This window comes from Giraffa tippelskirchi, chromosome 14, assembly GCF_054371585.1.
Source record: "Giraffa tippelskirchi isolate mGirTip1 chromosome 14, T2T-mGirTip1v1.2.pri, whole genome shotgun sequence".
Lineage (NCBI taxonomy): Eukaryota > Metazoa > Chordata > Mammalia > Artiodactyla > Giraffidae > Giraffa > Giraffa tippelskirchi.
Window position 1 is genome coordinate 55320469 of NC_137288.1, and position 17692 is coordinate 55338160.

General features: G+C 47.0%; 1 protein-coding gene across 1 annotated transcript in view; it reads left to right on the forward strand.

The window, feature by feature from the left end:
* The window catches only part of LDLRAD4 (low density lipoprotein receptor class A domain containing 4), a 153685-nt gene that overhangs the window by 20511 nt on the left and 115482 nt on the right, over positions 1–17692 (forward strand). Inside the window, 1 exon segment of the mRNA XM_081561781.1 lies at positions 12729–12826. The gene's annotated coding sequence lies outside the window, so the exon portion shown is untranslated.

Consider the following 17692-nt stretch of genomic DNA (forward strand, 5'->3'; position numbering starts at 1 on the left):
TGTGCTGTTGTAGAAAAGCATTTAAAGTAAAATCTTCCTGAATCGGGAGCATCCCAAGGTAGCTTGTAACAGAATTTGAGGCAGACATTGGCAGAGTTGTCTTTACAGTGGTGTAGAAGCTGTCTTTTCTTGACCTAAAGCTGGGTCCCGAACCCAGAAGCCCAGACTTCTCCTGGTTCTGCCTCCTCCTCCCTGCTCATCTGATCCATCTCAGAGCCATCAAGTCCTGTGGTCATAGCTCAGAGTATTCTCCCACTGGACATATCCACTCTTACTCGTAGTTACTGCGTTTGATTCCCGGTGTCTCTTGCTTGGATTCTGCAGCAGCATGGGGACAGACTGCTGTGCCTTTGACCTTTGGTTTTTCCTCCCTTCCCCTTGTGTCTTTTATATGCTTTAGAGAGAGGATCTCAGACTTCAGTGTGTGTGAGTCACTGGGAGGGTTCCTTAAAATGCAGTTTATGACCATTCAGGTGTTCTCATATGTTCCCTGGTCTGGGACCCCAGAATGACTCACTCGCAGCTGGCCACGCAGCCCCAGTGACCTGGCCTGAGACTCTGTCTCCTGGCCCCCTCCCACTGCTTCCCATGGTACCCTGTTTCTCTGGCACCACCCAACAGGCCTTGCCCTTCCTGGCCCCTCTGCCTGGAGGCTGCCCTCATCGTCTGCTACACGGCTGGGTATCTCCCAGAGAGAAGAGTGCTCCTGGGCACATCTTCAGCTGCTGGAAGGTGTCGTAGGAATGAGCTTCTTGGGGAATGACACACTTGGGGCAGGGCAGGCCTCTGCTCTGCTTCTCCAGAGCAGTTGCATCATCGGGAAAAGTAAGAGCGCCTCCATCAGTCATTTCGGGGATGGCATGTGTACCTGCTCAGTCATGGGTCCTGTGGTAGCCCCCCGGGCAGGGTGGTCTGGTGTCAGCCTTGCTCATCTGCCCCAGGGCCCCCATCTCCTCCAGCTTCTGACTGCCAAGCTGCCTGCCTCCGTCCCTCCCTCACATAGGTCTGTTTCATTTGGGTTTCAATCTTGGTTTCCAAATGTCAGTAATGTTCAAGAATTACTTAGGGGGCTTGTTCAAATGCAGATTCCTAGATCCCACCGCCAGATAGTCTGACCTGGGGAGCTGAGACCTGCCTGGTGCCCAGAAGGCCTGATCTAGGCCCCAGCGAGTGGCCCTTGCACAGACCCGCCCCTTTCTCTCTTAGGACCCAGAAGCACAAAAGGCTGCTTTGCTACAAAGAGACTGGAGAGGCTCTCTGAAGGCAGGACGTTTGCTCTATTCTTTTGCTCAGGTAGTCTTGGGGACGAGTGCCTGCTGCAAACTGAGAAGAGACTCTGGATTCTGCCTTTGTTGTGTCCAGAGGCTGAGAGAGGTGAGGTGGAGTCATCTCATCTTCCATGTCCCCGCCAAGGTCTTGGTGAGAATCTGCAGGGTGTCCATGGCAAGGGGGAGGCACATAGCAGCTCCTCAGGTTGCGGTTCCCAATCATGGAAGTGGCTTCTGGAGTGGCAGTCTTCAGTTATATCTGTACTTGGAAAAAGCCCCAACAATTAAATGTATTCAAAACATTTTCTGCATGTGATTATGTAGAGTCCTGCACTTTCATTTATTTGAATTTTTTTTTTTGCTGCGGTGTGTCTTTGTTGCTGCTCATTGGCTTTTTCTAGTTGGCGAGTGGGGGCTACTCTCTAGTTGCTGCGGGTGGGCTTCTCATCGCAGTGGCTTCTCGTTGCAGAGCATGAGCTCTAGGTGTATGAGCTTCAATAGTTGTAGTACGTGGGCTTAGTTGTCCCACAGCATGTGGGATCTTCCCAAACCAGGGATCAAACCCGTGTCCCCTGTATTGGCAGGTGGATTCTTATACAGTGAACCACCAGGGAAGTCCATGCACTTTTAAATTATCAAGGAATGCTTGTTACTTTTGAAAACTGTACTTGCAGCCCCTGGAAGCATGTGTGTGTGTGCGCGCGCACATGGCCTTGCCACATGGCTGTCACCAGAAGGTGCTCTGTCTCTCTTGTTTGGAGGCAGCAGCACTAGGTCTCCCCCATCACACAGGATTGGATTTGAGAGGAACAAGGACAGTTTTCTCAGGATCCTAAGAGTTTCCAAGGGCGGCCTACGCATGATAATTCACTTTCTAAAAACAACCTGTGCAGCTCGAGTGCCTCTGACGCTGCCTCTGTGCTCAGACCTGGCTCCTGCTGTCTGCAGCTCGAGACGAGCACCTTCCCTTCACACTCAGTGTCCCTCAGCCTTGGCCCCTTCTTCCTTGGGGTCGGCTCTGGTGAGGTTGGGGTCAGGTCCCCCCCACCCCTTGCGAGTGGCAGTGTCCTGCGGCTGTGCTGGGGCCCCGGGTAGGCTTGCCTTGGACTGTGAGTCACTCTCCCTTTTTAAGTGTTAAAGTATAGTCGATTTACAATATTGTGTTAGTTTCAGATGCACAGCATAGTCTTTTGGTTTTTTGTTTATTTGTTTGTTTTTGCAGATTATATTCCATTATAGGTTCTTACAAGACTGTGGCTTTAATTCCCCTTGCTATACAGTAAATCCTTGTTGCCTACCTATTTTTTGTATAGTATGTAACAAATTTACTGTTATCAAAGGGAAAGGGGAAGTGTGAAAGGGACAGATTAGGAGTGTGGGATACAAACTAGCTGTCCTTTCTGAGCTTGGGTTTAGGTCACTTGCAGATCAGGGCATTCTTTCCTCAGACTTTGTATCCTTGTACTTTTCAAGCTGAGCCCACTGCCACAGTGATTTCTGTCATTTTCTTTGTCAGTGGCAGGGTGTTCTGTGGCTCTGTGAACGGACTACAGACCGGGATGACTCCCCACCCTTCCACTCAGTCTGTTCTTCTCTCTGTGCCCCAGTCTCCTCCAGGTGGGGGCATCTGGTCCCTTCCTCTGGCTTTCAGCTCTTGGCTCGACTCTTCTCCCTTCCTCTCCCCTCTCCCTCCTGGTCCTGGCAGCCACTGTTAACCGGGAAGGTGGCTGATTGTTTTTTGTATTAAGTCTTTCAGTTGTAATAATTTCCCTTCTCACAATTCCAGTTATTTGAATTTCCCAACTGTTCGGGCGCTGGCTAAGTGGGGCTTAATTTCACTTGAGGATCTGAAAACTTGGTGCTTATCGACTATACTGTTGAAGATGCTGAGGAAGGGAGATATGTTGGTAAGTCAGTGGATGCAAAATGTTATGCTTTCAAAACGACTCTTCCTTCTGGTCCTTCGAGGCTGAAGCATCCCGCCCACATAGCATTTTGCCCTGGGCTTCATTCTCTGTGACTAGCCTTGTGGGCTGAAGTCACTTCCTGATCTGTCTCCCCTCTCCTTATCTGTATCATTCATCTTAGCTTTTAATGCTTTGTTAAAGGCAAAAGTAATGCACAGAATGTAACTCTAAAATGTTTAGAAGCTATGCAGTATTATATTGTAAACCTATATAAATTCTTAACAAAGTTAGTGGTTTGGAAGGATTTTCAGGAGAATTCCATCTAAAAGGTAGTAAATTCCTTAAAAGAACTGAACTTTGGCTTATAACAAGGTCATTGTTTGGCAGCATTCATGTTTTTTAAGCTTTCCAGAACTCTGAGGAGGAAACGATTCTGAGACAATGTAGTGATTAAAAAATAAAACTAATAAATTAACATTCTCATTGTATGCCAATGATCGATTTCCTTTCTTCCAATGTTTTACCCCTCATTCTGAATAAATTAAACCTTGTGAAGGACTAGAAGATTAGCTTTACTTTTTTTTCTGGTTGAAATTGGTTTTGCAGAAGTGGAAATTTGGCAGCAAGTATGGAAACTAGCAAATCAGTTTACAGTGTTCTCTGTTTTCTTTAATGAAACCTGAAAAGAATGAGCAAAGACTCCATGGCGTCAAACAAGAGAAGACTAAATTGTGTATGTTTTCTGAAATTTTATTTTTACTCTTAATTATTCAGTAGCATGTAGAACAATATGTCCAGACTAGTTGGCTAGTAGTTGCCTCCAAGTGGGTAGAATTTCAACTTCAATAGTTATTTTTTGCTGATTTCATGGAGATGTTGGGAAATATTTTCTAAGAATAGTCTAAAATGAAGAGGAATGTGGTAATTTAAGAAAAAACTGACCTAATGGAATGTAAGCAGTTGGCTGATGACCAACTAGACATTGACCTCTAATGAACTTGACCTCTAATGAGGTGGTGGAACCATGGATGTATTTTCAGTTAAAATGATTAATTAACATGGGATTGTTGAGAGCATCTGTATTTCTTTCAAATGAAGTGGGGTAGATGGATGTTTCTTTGAACAGTGGTTTCCTCATCAATATACGTTTTCCAGCCTGCTGCAGCTCTCGTGAGTACATCTGATGGAACATGGCTTGCGTATAGTGTATCTGACTTGCAGTATCAGATAAACAACATGTTTTATTGACTTCTAAATAACGTGTCTCTCTTCATCCTTGGGCAGTTTATACGTTTCTGCACTGGGCCTGGCCCTGCCTTCAAGTTGATCTCCTCCCTGTGTTCTTTCACTCCCTCACTTTAGTGCTGACCTTCACTTTGCCCAGGTGGCCCTTCCATCACCCCAATGGTGGCTTCTGTCACCTGAAGTCAATGTGAACATGCTGCAGTGTCAGCTGAATACCTGCTGTCAAGCAGGTGCTCTCTGCTGAGGGGTCTGCTGATAGACTTAAATGTTGAGAACTCCATGAGGCATAGTCAAGACTAAAATGATCTTGAATTTAGTTTGCTTCTTCATGCTGGTTTGGAGACCTTTAGGACTTCCTGTATCTCTGGTTGCTATGGCAGAGGCTCAGCATCTGTGTGAATAAAGGTGGAGCGAAGCCCATGGGACGATGGCTCCTAGGCCCCCACTACTTAGTCTACTGATGGAGACTGTGGCCACCACTGAGGGTGGAAGAGTCTGGTTTTGCCTCTTCCCATGGCTTCAGCATCTGGCACAGGGCCCGGGTGTTGGAGTCTGGAAGCCCATGTGGAATGAAGGCTCCTCCTTCTGCCTGAGTCAAAGCCAGTCGCTACCAATGTGCAGGAGCCCCGGGCCCACAGCCTCTCTGACCTTGTCTCTGGGACCCTTGTCCATGTTCACTGTGTCCAGCACCTGTCCTTGCTCTGGCACCTACCCCCAAGAAACTCCTGTCAAATCCTGCCCTCCTTCCAGCCTCAGGGGGATGTGCCGACTCACCCTGTCTGCTGGCATAGGTGCCTCCATGGCACCTGCGGGCTGGATGCTGGTCCAGGGGTCGGGTTCAGGTGGGCTTGGATGCTCTTGGGTTGCTGCCTCCTGCCTCTTCCCAGTGGTGAGTGTTCACTTCCTCCCAGAACCAGGCACTTGGCTAGTAGGAACAGCTCTCTACCAAGAACTGGGTCTCTATTGGATGTTAACTATTAATATAGGTTGGTAAAAAACTGAGGACAATTTTCATCTTTGGCTTCTGAAAACCAGTCTTGACATTGACGGGCTTGCTCGTGTCTGTCCTGTTTTCCCTGTTACATTTTGGGTTTTCAGGGAACTAACCTAGGTCCTCATTTTCTGAGAGTACATGGCAGGAAGTTTGGGATGTTATAACGGGTCTTCAAAATGCCACTGCTCCAGCCTGCGTTGAACCTGCTGTACGCTTGCCCGCCCTCCCCCAGCCTTTGAGGGTCAGGACTTTGGCACCTGCATGGCCCATAGTATCTGCATTTGGATGTGAGTGAGGCTGCTGCACGGAAGACACTGGATGAGAGGCCCTTCCAGGAGGCCCCGCACGCTGACAGGTAAGCTCTGAGGCAGAGAAGGGCCTTAATGTCCTGTAGTCCTCATCACACTTGGTGATCTGTTCTGGAGGCATTGGGTGTTCCCTTTTTTTCTTCCCTTGAGTTTGGAAATCAAACTGCTGGAGCTGGGGTGCCAACCCATGAACTGCCCCCAGAACAAGGGGACTGATGGGTGAAGGGCCAAAGGCAGGAAGATGAATGGTTTGGGTGGAAACAGGACTCAGACCCTTCTCCTTTCAGTTTCTTATGCTGTGACCTCTATCTACTCCAGCACACTTTGTGACCTTAAAGATCTGTAAAGTGAAAGTTGGAACAAGTCTGCATTTGAGGGGGTCTACTGCTCAAAGTCATTGTTCAAGGCTCAGGTCAGTTGTAGCAGTAAACTCCCCACCTTGGACCAGAACATCACTTAAAGGAAGCCGGTGTCTTTTTTGACGTTTCCTTAAGGTGCTTTTACTAGTTTTGCCGAAAACTCCTGTTCTCCTCAGTTCAGTCGCTAAGTTGTGTCTGACTCTTTGTGACCCAACGGACTGTAGTATGCCAGGCTTCCCTGTCCATCACCAATTCCTGGACCTTGCTCAAACTCAAGTCCATCGAGTCAGTGATGCCATCCAACCATCTCATCCTCTGTCCCCTTCTCCTCCTGCCTTCAATTTTTCCCAGCATCAGGGTCTTTTCTAATGAGTCGGCTCTTTGCATCAGGAGGCCAAAGTATTGGAGTTTCAGCTTCAGCATCAGTACTTCCAATGAATATTCAGGACTGATTTCCCTTAGAATTGACTGGTTTGATCTTGCAATCCAAGGGACTCTCAGAGTCTTCTCCAGCACCACAGTTCAAAAGCATCCATTCTTCTGCACTTAGCTTTCTTTATAGTCCAACTCTCACATTCATACATGACTACTTTCACTATACGGACCTTTGTCGGTAATGTCTCTGCTTTTTAATAGACTGTCTAGGTTTGTGTTCTCCTACTGGCTTTGAAACATTACATCTCTGTCTAGGCCCCGCAAGCTTCCATCTTAATGGCCTTTGAGCCTTGGCTGCACGTAAGCAAATACATGCGCACCTACGTGTGCGTCATATGCGTGCGCGCGCTCATGTGTGCGTGCGTGCGCCCTTGTGTGCGTGCGTGCTTCCCTGAGTGCCTGCGTACTGTGTGCGTGCCTGTGTGCATGTCTCAGAAGCTCAGCCCGGCCGCCACGTTGGCTGTTGCGCGACTTCGCAGTACTGCGTTGCCTCGGCAGCTCTTTCGCCTGGTTCCCTCACAGGTGGTTCTGGCCTGTGTAAAGTTGAGTGATGGAGCTTATGAATGTTGCGGCCCGAGGCATTCGGGCCAAAGCGGAGGGGAAAACCGTCCGGTTTCCTGTCAGGCCACAGGCCGTTCACTCGGAGAGGCCCGACGTTCCTCAGGAGTTGGCGTTGGCTGTGGGCCTGGCCTGTGTAGGGGCCACCTGGGCTGGACTTGTAGTTGGTGGCGGTCGGCGGTGAGCGGCACCACGGTGGGCTGTTTGCGCTGGAACAGCTCAGCCCCGGGGAGAAGGCGGTCGACCAGCACCGGGTCCGGGGACCGGAAACCTGGTCCTGCGTCTGTTCGTCCAGCTGCCCATGGGCTTCTCCGGGGCCCGAGGAGTTGGGAATGGAGTAGTCTTCTGCTTCCCTAGTCCCTCAGTAACTGGAGCCCGCAGCTACTGCTGATGGCCGAGACCCAGCCCATGCACAGGGGTCGTCCTGTTCTCAGGGGCCCCTCTTCCGGAGGACATGTTGCTGCTGCTGCTGCTAGGTTGCTTCAGTCGTGTCCGACTCTGTGCGACCCCATAGACGGCAGCCCACCAGGCTCCCCCGTCCCTGGGATTTTCCAGGCAAGAACACTGGAGTGGGTTGCCATTCTATGCATGAAAGGAAAAGTGAAAGCGAAGTCGCTCAGTCGTTTCCGACTCTTCCCGACCCCATGGGCTGCAGCCTACCAGGCTCCTCCGTCTATGGGATTTTCCAGGCGAGAGTACTGGAGTGGGTTGCCATTGCCTTCTCCAGAGGACCCGCTGCCAGGCCTCAGACGAAACTCAGCCTTCCATTACGTTAAAGAGAATTCACCGAAGTTGTGCAAGTTAAGAATGGCTGTGGCTCTGCGTTCACCGGTGGCCCAGTGGTTAAGAATCCACCTTCCAATGCAGAAGATGTCTGTTCAATCCCTGGGGAGGCGGTACGAAGATCCCATATGCGGGAGGGCAACTAAACCCGTGTGCCCCAATGAATGGTAGCCGCACACAGCAGTGAAGATCCCACGTGCCGCAACTAACACCTGATCCAGCCAAACAGATGTTAAAAAGGACATGGTCTGTTCCTCGGTTTCTCCCATGACTTGAACCTTGTGCCCTTCTGTGCCCTCTTCATGTACGAGGGGTCCCAGCGGCCTGCTTCTCTGCAGGGGTGCCTAAGCCCTACTTTGCACCGGCTCCCCCTCCCCCCATGCAGCTTCTGATTGCTAGAAACAGGTCAGGAGGTGGACCCATCCTCAGGTGCTCAGCATCTGGGGTGGTTCAGGAGGACCGCCGCCAGACCTTGTGTGAGCACCTGTGCTTATTAATTCTCTTAAGTGAACCGCCCCTCCCGAGGCTTAGTTTCCTGGGTTGGGGCATGTTCACGCTCAGCCTTCTTTCTCCAAAGCGTTGAGCTTTGTGTGGAGCTGTGCTTTGTGGGAAGAAGCAAAAGACCTGCACTTACTAGAGCTCAGGGAGGAGGGAGCTGGGTGTGTTCTGTCCTCTGGGCCTGGTACTTCCTCTGCCTGAGGGGGGAGGATGGCTCCTAACCCCAGGAGTTAGGAGTTCCTAACTGAGTTCCCTGCTGTGGGTCACTGGCTATTTTCGCATGTCGAGATAGGCCCAAGAGAGTTAGTTATGCTGAGAAGTGATGAGTTTATTGAAATTCTCTGCCTTGTTTGTCATGGAACTGGTGTTTTGAGTTTTTCTTGGCTTTAGTGTGCGCATTCTGCTGCCTAAGAGGTTGAGCACCAGGGATAAATCTTGGAAATAATGTTCAGATTTATTGAGTGGTTTATGAAGGAGCAAGAATATATAATACGATCCTGAATATAGACTTCGGAAGAGTATGGTGTGTTTCTGTGATGAAAGAAGTTTTAATTTTGTACTTTCTTTAGTAATTTAACTGACTTGAATGTTTTAAAATCTCCCGTTTTTATACTAGTCCTTTCAAAATTTAAAATAGACACAACTTGAGTAACAATATTCTTTGTAATAAAAAAACTAATTTTAATCTCAAGGATAGCAGAAACTGGATGATTTACGCATTCAACTTTTAAACAGCTTAATGTCTTAAAAAAATTACAGATCATCAGTTAAAACGATTATCTTAAAATCAGTTAAAAAATGATCTTAAAGAACCTTTGAAATAGGTTGTCGTGAAGTTGGCAGTAACGTTTTGTTTCAGATTTAGAGTAAGGGCATTTGAGCTACACAGGTTTTTCCATTTTGGTTGAGAATGAATACATATACAAATGGAAAATTAAGAATGATTCTGACTTTGGAAATTTTCTTAGGGATTTTTTGTTGTTGTTGTTTAACATTCAGCTAATAGCTAAATACCCAAGAATTGGCAAGGGTGTTTGGCAAAAGTGGTAACTATGGAGCAGAACTGCCAAGCAGTGACTCAGGTTCACAGGTAAAATGATATAACCAGTCCCAAAGAAATTGTCCATTTATTGTTTGGAGATAAGACATGATGCTCAGTGTCTTCCACCTATTTTGAAATTAATTTTGTGGCTCTGAGTTCTGCTTTGAAGGATTGCACAAATTCTATTGCTTTGGCCTTATTGTAGTAACCAGAGATTGACAAATCATAACGCTTTTAATTTGGCTTACAGTTAATCCCGTATATAAAAATGAGTTTCATTCTGAGAGCATACTTGTAAGTCCCATTTGTTTGTAAGTCCAACAAAATTAGCCTAGGTACCCACCAATTAGCTATATAGAACTGTACTGTAATAGGTTTACATTACTTTTCACACAAGTAATATACAAAAAACAAGCACAAAAATAAAACATTTTTAATCTTACAGTACAGTACCTTAAAGAGTACAGTAGTACAATACAACTGCTAGCATACAGAGGCTGGCATCGAGTGAAAGGGCAACAAGAATTACTGACTGGAGGAGGGGTAGGGAGTGGGAGATGGTAGAGCTGAAGGATCATTGGCAATGGGAGATGGAGGGCAAGCTGCAGTTTCACACCTGACGTTGCTGAAATGCATGTTTGCGTCTTTGAAAGTTCACAACTTGAAGGTTTTTATGTAGGGGACTTAACTGTATTTAAAGAAAATGTTAAGGGCCTCCCATGTGCCACATATTCTTCATAAGCATGATGATACCAGGGTGATGGTGATTTGCGTTCTTGCCACAAAAAGCTCATACTCAAATAGGAGAAATGAGTTTTTGCTTATGGACGGATGAGGCAGGTATAGAGGGCTGTTTTGATGTGGTAGTTGTGTGTGCATTTAACATATGCATATATTATAGACTCCTATGTTTAATTAGCAAATTAAATATATTTACTATTGCTGCAAAACAAATGACTGTAAACTTAATAGCTTAAACTGACACCCGCATGTTATTTCATGATTTCCATGGGTTGGGAGTCTGGGAATGGCTTAGCTGATTTTCTGCTCAGGATCTCAGAGGTTGCAGACAAGCTTCAGGCCAGCTGTGTTCTCTTCTGGAGGCATGAGTGGCAAGAACCCACTTCTAAGCTCATTTAAGTGAACAGGATTCGGTTCCTTGTAGCTGTAGATCTGATGTTCCTGTTTCTTTACTGGTTGTCAGCTGGCGACTGTTCTCAGTACCTAGAGGCCCCTGTGGTTCCTTGCTGTGTGGCCCCCTCCCAGGCCCTTCAGAGATGGTTGCTCACTTCTTGAGAGCTGCAAAGGGAGTCCCTCACTTTCTGTTAATAGTAGGCTGACATGGAGTCTTAAATAGTGAAACCAGATCAAGGGAATGACATCTCATTGCTTTTGTCATGTTCTGTTGGTTAGAAGCAAGTCACAGATTCTGCCAACACTGATGAGGGAATTATGTAAAGGTGTGACCCCACTGGCAGTCACCTTAGAATTATATCCACCACATACATTTCTGATTATTCCACTGACTTGTGTTCCCAGGAAGACTGACAGGAGCAGTCTCAGTTGAGGAATAAAACCATCATCAGAAAAGTCAGAAGTGGGTTGTTTTCTTCTCTAGAAGGCAGGATAGAGTGTCTGTAGTTTCACAGTATTGGTAGGAAGGACTTACATAAAAATAGAGGGCTGTTTGGCTTGTGTGTGCAGAGTGAATGTCCACAGGAATCTCAGAGGGTCCTTTGGCTGGATACAGTCATTTTTTATTTGAATGTCTTAGTCTTGACTGATCATTCAGGAGTGACATATGGCAGGAACATGCTTCAGGGGGCAGGTCTCCTGCTGCGGCACACAAGTTAGACAGATGGTGGCTTATTCACCCTTGGACGGGAATGTAATCCCACACGTTGGCAGGCTGGGTGCTAAGAGGTGCCTGTGCCATTTGAGACAGAGCTGACTGAATTGACCTGGAACTGCTTTGTCAGGCGTTAGGTGGTCACCTGATGTGACCTGGAGTGGTGCAAAGGACAGTGTGCTCATCAAACTGGGAGGAGGATGCTGGTGACAGATCGTGTGAAGTGGAACTAGACAGTCGGGAGTCGTTCCTACCAGCAGGGTGGAGGGTAGAGGTGAAGACAGCCTTGCAGACACAAATCTTGGAAGTTAGCACTTTAGCTAGGTCTAAGCATGGGTTATTGTTGCTTCCACAAAATTAGACGTGTTTCAGGGGAGGAAAAAGGTGCAGTCTGTTTCCTTTACAATTGAAGATCAGTGATTTGTGTTGTTGACAGATACATTGGGTTCATAAGCTACAGCCATATTTAGGATCTCTGTAGTTAAAACCTAATCCAATAAAGGACTAGGTTGTCCATTATATGTTTGTGACCCTCATTGAAGAAAAGGCCTGTGACTTTGAAGAGACAAGTGTGTGTCCTTTGATTGGAGACTTGAGAACCTGGTGGCCCTGGGGCTGCTGAAGAGCTGTTTGGGGGAGTTTATCCCCAGTTCATGCTGTGTACCCCAGATTGTGTGCTGGGGGCTTCTCTCTTCCTTCTCTCTATTATTTGATCGTTGTTTTATTCATTTTGGTGTTTGTGACTTTTATTGTGACAGTCCTCTAGTATTTTTTTAAATGTTTTTTTTTTTTAATGTTATTTTATTTACTTCTGGCTGTGCTGGGTTTTTGCTGCTGCGCAGGCTTTTCTCTAGTTTCAGCGAGCAGGGGCTGTTCTCTAGTTGCATTGCGCAGGCTTCTTACTGAGGAGTGTTTCTCTTGTTGTGGAGCACAGGCTCTAGGGCACACGGGCTTCAGTAGTTGTGGCATGTGGGCCAGTAATTGTGGCTCCTGGGCTTTAGAGCATGGGCTCAATAGTTGTGGCGGGTGCATGGGCTTAGTTGCCTCATGGCGTGTAGGATCTTCCTGGGTCAGGGATTGAACCCATGTTTCCTGCACTGGCAGGTGGATTCTTTACCAGTTAGTCACCAGGGAAGCCCCTAAATGGGCATCTTTTAAAAAAAGTTTATTTGACTGCCTTGAGTCTCAGTTGAAGCACATGGGATCTTGGTTGAAGTGCATAGACTCTCTAGTTGTGGCAGGCAGGCTCCAGAGTATGGGAGCTCAGTAGTTGCATTGTGCAGGCTTAGTTGCTCTGCAGCATGTGGGATCTTAGTTCCCCGACCAGAGATTGAGCCCGTGTTCCCTGCATTGAACGATGACTTCTTAACCACTGGACCACCAGGAAGTCCTCTCTAGTATTTTTTGGAATTTGGGGAAGGGAAGGGTGCACTAAGGGAAGCCAAGAAATGGTTCACTGGAATTCTTTATTTTTCCTTTCAGCAGTTCAAGCTCCACGTCGGTAACATCAAAGTGCTCTCTCCTCATTGAACCGTTTTCAGGAACTGACATCAGTTTTCATATAGCTTAAGCTTAAAAAGGTGAGTACAGCTTGAGACTCTTCTCTCTGATAATGTTTGTGAAGCAGAGCTTGTCACACCACTGACTGTTATGAGATGATGTCCCTCTCAAGAATGTGGTCCCAACTCCGAGGAGCAAAAACTATTAATATCTTCTCAGTGTAACTGGGATTGAAGGAAAGTGGCATGGTATCAGATTAAATGGGACTTTTTCTTTTTTAATACCCAAGTATTACCAAATATTATTCACAATGGGCTGTGAATGTATATAAAATATTTCTAGATTTACTAGAATATCTGAAGAAAAATAATAATCTTGCTATTCAATTTGTCTTTATTGTTCTGCCTGAGCATTTAATACCCAGATGTTTAAAAACATTTAAGATTGGTGAGAAGTGGGATTCTTTCTTTCTCATTCTAAATTCTTTGTTTTGCTTGGTTTCCAACTTCGTAAAATGGAAGTAATACTGGGATTGCCGAGGGACGTGAGGAGCCACCGTGCTTCCTATGGCACCTGGCGTGTAGTGCACTCAAAACGGCTACTGTAGCAGCCAGTGGGCAGGTTTTCCTTTCTCTGTGTTGGCATGATCTGTACTGTAAGGGGATGTTGACCTCCTAATCTGCTGCGTTTGTTCCTGTGTTACTTCTTAAGGGCAAGGTATGAGTGGTCTGACCTTGGTGTATCTGGAAGTAGGAGCTTAGATGGCACACGTGTTTTGATCACCTCTGGACCTCTTCAGACCCAAAGCCCAATTCAGAGCCAACCCCCGTGGGGGACAGTCAGTGAAGGTGCCCAGGAGAGGAGACTGTGATGCCAGTAGCAGCCTACCTCCCTCAGTCTGCCTCTTCACCTTTGTGTGCCTCTGTTTCATCAACTCTTAAGTATTTTAATGATTCTTCTCCTTCCTATTTCCCAAGCTGTGGAGAACTTCAAATGAAGAAATATGAGACTCTTTAGGAAATTAAAAAATTATATAAAACATAAGATTCTTTTCCCCCTAAATTTTTATGTACCAGACATGACTCATTGTTTATGCCGTATTCCTTACTAGAATGTAAGCTTTATAAGGGCAAGAATCTCCCTCCCTCCCACTTGTTTTTTTCTCCAGGACTGGAATTGGTGCCTGCTAGCTTGGAGTAGTTCAGTGAGCCTTTTGTCAGATGGAATGATTGATGGAGAGGCTCTCAGAGCTTACGCAAGCCTTCTTATTCATGGTGGTTGTTGGAAATAGATGAGGCAGTTGGAGAATCAGGAAGGATTTAATGTGCTTCCTTACTGAGGCACACAGACCCTTGATTTACATGGACTTTTCTTAAGTTGGAAGCTTCCTGAAATCGAAGGTGCTCAGAAGCATGCTGTACTTAACAGACACTCTGAGTTAGTGTGGCTTGCAGTTCCTACATAGTTCTTTCCTGAGTGGATTTCACCATCAGGGATCTGCAAACATGGAGCCCATTTGGTAGTCTTTCCCGGGGCGGGGTACGCTTCCATAGGGGCACTCAGGCCTAGGGTCTCGTGGGTGGTCAGTTACCGATGGAGCACTTCTTGTTCCCAAAGTTCTCATTACCTGCTAGGGCAGTGTGATGTTGGCAAATCCCTTACCTTCCCTGACATGGGGAGCGTTGCTGAGGTACACTGTTTTTCTTCTACAATTTGGCACACTGACCACCAGCTTGAGGTGGAACATTGTAGCTCGTTTCCACCAGAGCCGTACAGAGTGTGGGCACAGTGTGGTTTCTCATTGTCATCTCAGATGTAGACCTCTTTGACTTCACCCACCAAAACCTGGAACTGTTTTTAGTAGAATTTTGCTGGGGAACCGAACACACCACTGGACTGATTCCCTAAGGAGTGTGATTCTATGATTGATTTACAGAATTTTGACAGAAGTAGAAATAATTCTTGCAAACTACATAAGTACCCAGTTCTCTCCCATATATGGAGTTACCTCATTCTGTCAGCTATTTTAAGCAACTTTCAGAATTGGTAATGGAAAACTTTTTCTTGACTACATTACTGTATATGGATTTTAATTAAAAGTAAAGCTGTATTGCTCCTTCTGACTACAACAGCAGTTAAGAGCAAATTCCCATCTGCAGAACTGCATGTCGCCTGGTGCAGTGTGGCAGCAGGTTGGTGCAGTGCAGGTCATTTCTAGTCACATACTTGGATTCTGAGGTGTTGTAAGAGCTTTTATCCCTAAGATAGGTTCTCACAACTGACTGTCCTAGAGTTTATTCTTGCTCGGTCACTTGTAAAATTCTGTCCCTTGAAGCTCACAGCTGGACTGGGAGACATTCCTGCATGCTAATGGAATGGACTGGTAGCATTACCACAGTGCTCTATCTGCTGGGCTGGGAAGACCCAGGGAGGTCTGGGATTTTTATTAACTACAAAATGTGACTGTTTTACTGTACAGTGCAATTTTTTGGACTTGGTGTTAAAATCAGGTCGAGTCCCCATGTCTGGGTTGTTATTAAACGTGTTTTGAAATTTAGACCTCCTTGATAAATCTGAACACAGGTGCCTCTTTGCCATATCACGTCTATAAGGTATAGTTGGAAACATGACCTTTGGCCCAAATTCTGTGCTTGCTGCTTTCACTCACTTTGTTACTCTGGGAAACCCTAACCTCCTCTAGGTCTAAGGTCTTCTCATCTTTATGTAGGATAATAATTGTTTTGCGGAATTACTGTGAAGATGCTTAATTCAGCATTCAGTGCATAGTCAGAGCTTGATGAAATGTCAGCTATTGTTTTTCATCCAAATGCTAACTCTTATCCAAGGACCGTGGCTGTCTCAGTCAGACGAGGAGAGTGGAGGTGGATCTTCCCATCCAATTTCAGGAGTAAGAGGTGTGCTGAAGAGTTCCATGAGGTGTCTTGCTGGAGCCAGGAGGGTGAAGTGATGGCGCCCTGGCTGAGGACAGAGCTGCTGGGATGGGGATGAACAGGTCATGAATTGCAGCTTCTTGTACCTTCTCCTATCCTCTTCATGAGACGTAGACATGGTCAGCTTTCAGCACTGAGGAGAAAGATTCAGACTGGGCCATCCCACTTCTTTTTTGGATTCCTTCAAGGTCCCTGAGGAATGTAAAGTGGACGATGAGGACCAGGGAGCCAAGTGGAAGTTCCAGTATGAGACGTGTGGTCCCAGTGGGGAGGTGCTCCAGCAGTCAGATCATGACTGTAGATACAGGTGATGCAGCCTGACCTGAGCTTCTGTCTTTGTGTTACATTTAAACTTTCAGGCTACATCAGAGAAGATCAGTAGTGTTGGGAGAAGCATCACCTCTGAGTACAGGTCTCTGCTGTTCACACTGTCTGAAGGAATGCTTACTTTCTCCAGATGTGTTTTTGCCAGTGTCCAGTAAAATAGATTAAACTGTGGAAGGTTTATGCTGGGGGTTCCCTAACTTGAAGGAAGATTTAAACTCCACCTCACGGTTAGGTTGGGGTCATTCAGAAGCTGCACCAAGACGTCCTGGCTCTGTGAGAAGCCATGCAGTGTTGGCCGTTAGGTTGGGGTCATTTGGTGCCTCTCTGGCCTTCGAGGTTGTCATCAGAGGAGATGACACCAAGATACCCAGTTGAGGGCGGGTGTCCTGGGACAGATCCTAGGTGGACTAGGTCCAGGGTCCCTCTTGGCTTGTGAGAGTTTCTGGGTTCTCCAGGTCTCATTCAGGCTCTCTCACCTTCTGCGTTCTTCCTTCCTCCCTACCCCCCACCCCCGCTGAGCCATGTGTGCAGCATCAGGGGACTCAAATTTGAGTCCCATCTCACTGGTTTCCCCTCATTCTTCCACTTTAAGGTGAAGAGTGGCATGGAGAAAAACTACTAGAGTTCAGCAAGGGCATCAGGGATGCTTTATGGTAAGGAGGAAGACCCAGCAAGGCAAAGGGGAAGGCCAGCAGGCAGACACTACTTCTATAAACTGGGAGGAGAGTCCTGTTGCCTTGGCTATCTCAGACTGTGGCCTGGGAAATTGAGCATTTGCTCTGCCTGGGCATTGGGTGCTGTCCTTGTGTTGTTAGACTAGACTATTTTCTCATCAAGTAGACATTCAGAGACACTCAGAAAAACACCTTTATGCTTCGTGTTAAACCAAAACACACAACAACTTCGTCAGTTGATGCCTAGCACAGTGTCAAACTGCTAAAAAGCTAGCAAATGTTACACCTAAAAATTTTGTGGGGGAGGTAAAGGTGGGGGGTGTGGAGGAGAGTATAAAAATAAATCTTTTAGAGAATCTGGGTTGCTTGGTGGCGTGTATATTTTTCCATGGTGGAGGAGGTTAGAAATAGCATTACTTTTTATGGGTTTCTCAGCAGCAGCTCAAAAATTTGGCTTTGTGGGCTTGGTCTGTGTGTGTGGGTGAGGTGGCTCCGGCAGCCTGCGGGGTAGAGGCAGTGCCTGTCTGTCTGCGCCCCCCCTCCCCCGCAGCTATCACCCGGATAACCGTGCTCATGTGCGAATGTGATCTCCAAGGTTAGGCTATTGTGGGGACCTGCCTGTGGCAGCAGATGCCGCTGGAGCGGATGGAGCCTCAGCGGTCCCACAGAGTCACACGGGTATGTGTGCGAGGGCAGGTGCCAGGCGTGGGCACTGTGATCTGGGAGACATCCTCTGGGGGTGCTGTGTGTCTGCTGGCTGGACCTCCTAGTCTCTGTGAGCTGGCCTCTCCTTTGAGCCTTAATCTCAGCAGGATGGGCAGGCCACTTTTTCAGAAGGGGCCCTCAGGGATTCTTGAAACTTGTTAGAGTTATGTAATTCTTACAGATGGAGGTGGGTCTTCCAGTGTTTCTCAGATGCAGTGCAGGAAGGACATGGAAGGAGGTAGCCACTGGGACAGAGATTTTTAACCCCCAGGGGACCCAGGAATAAGTG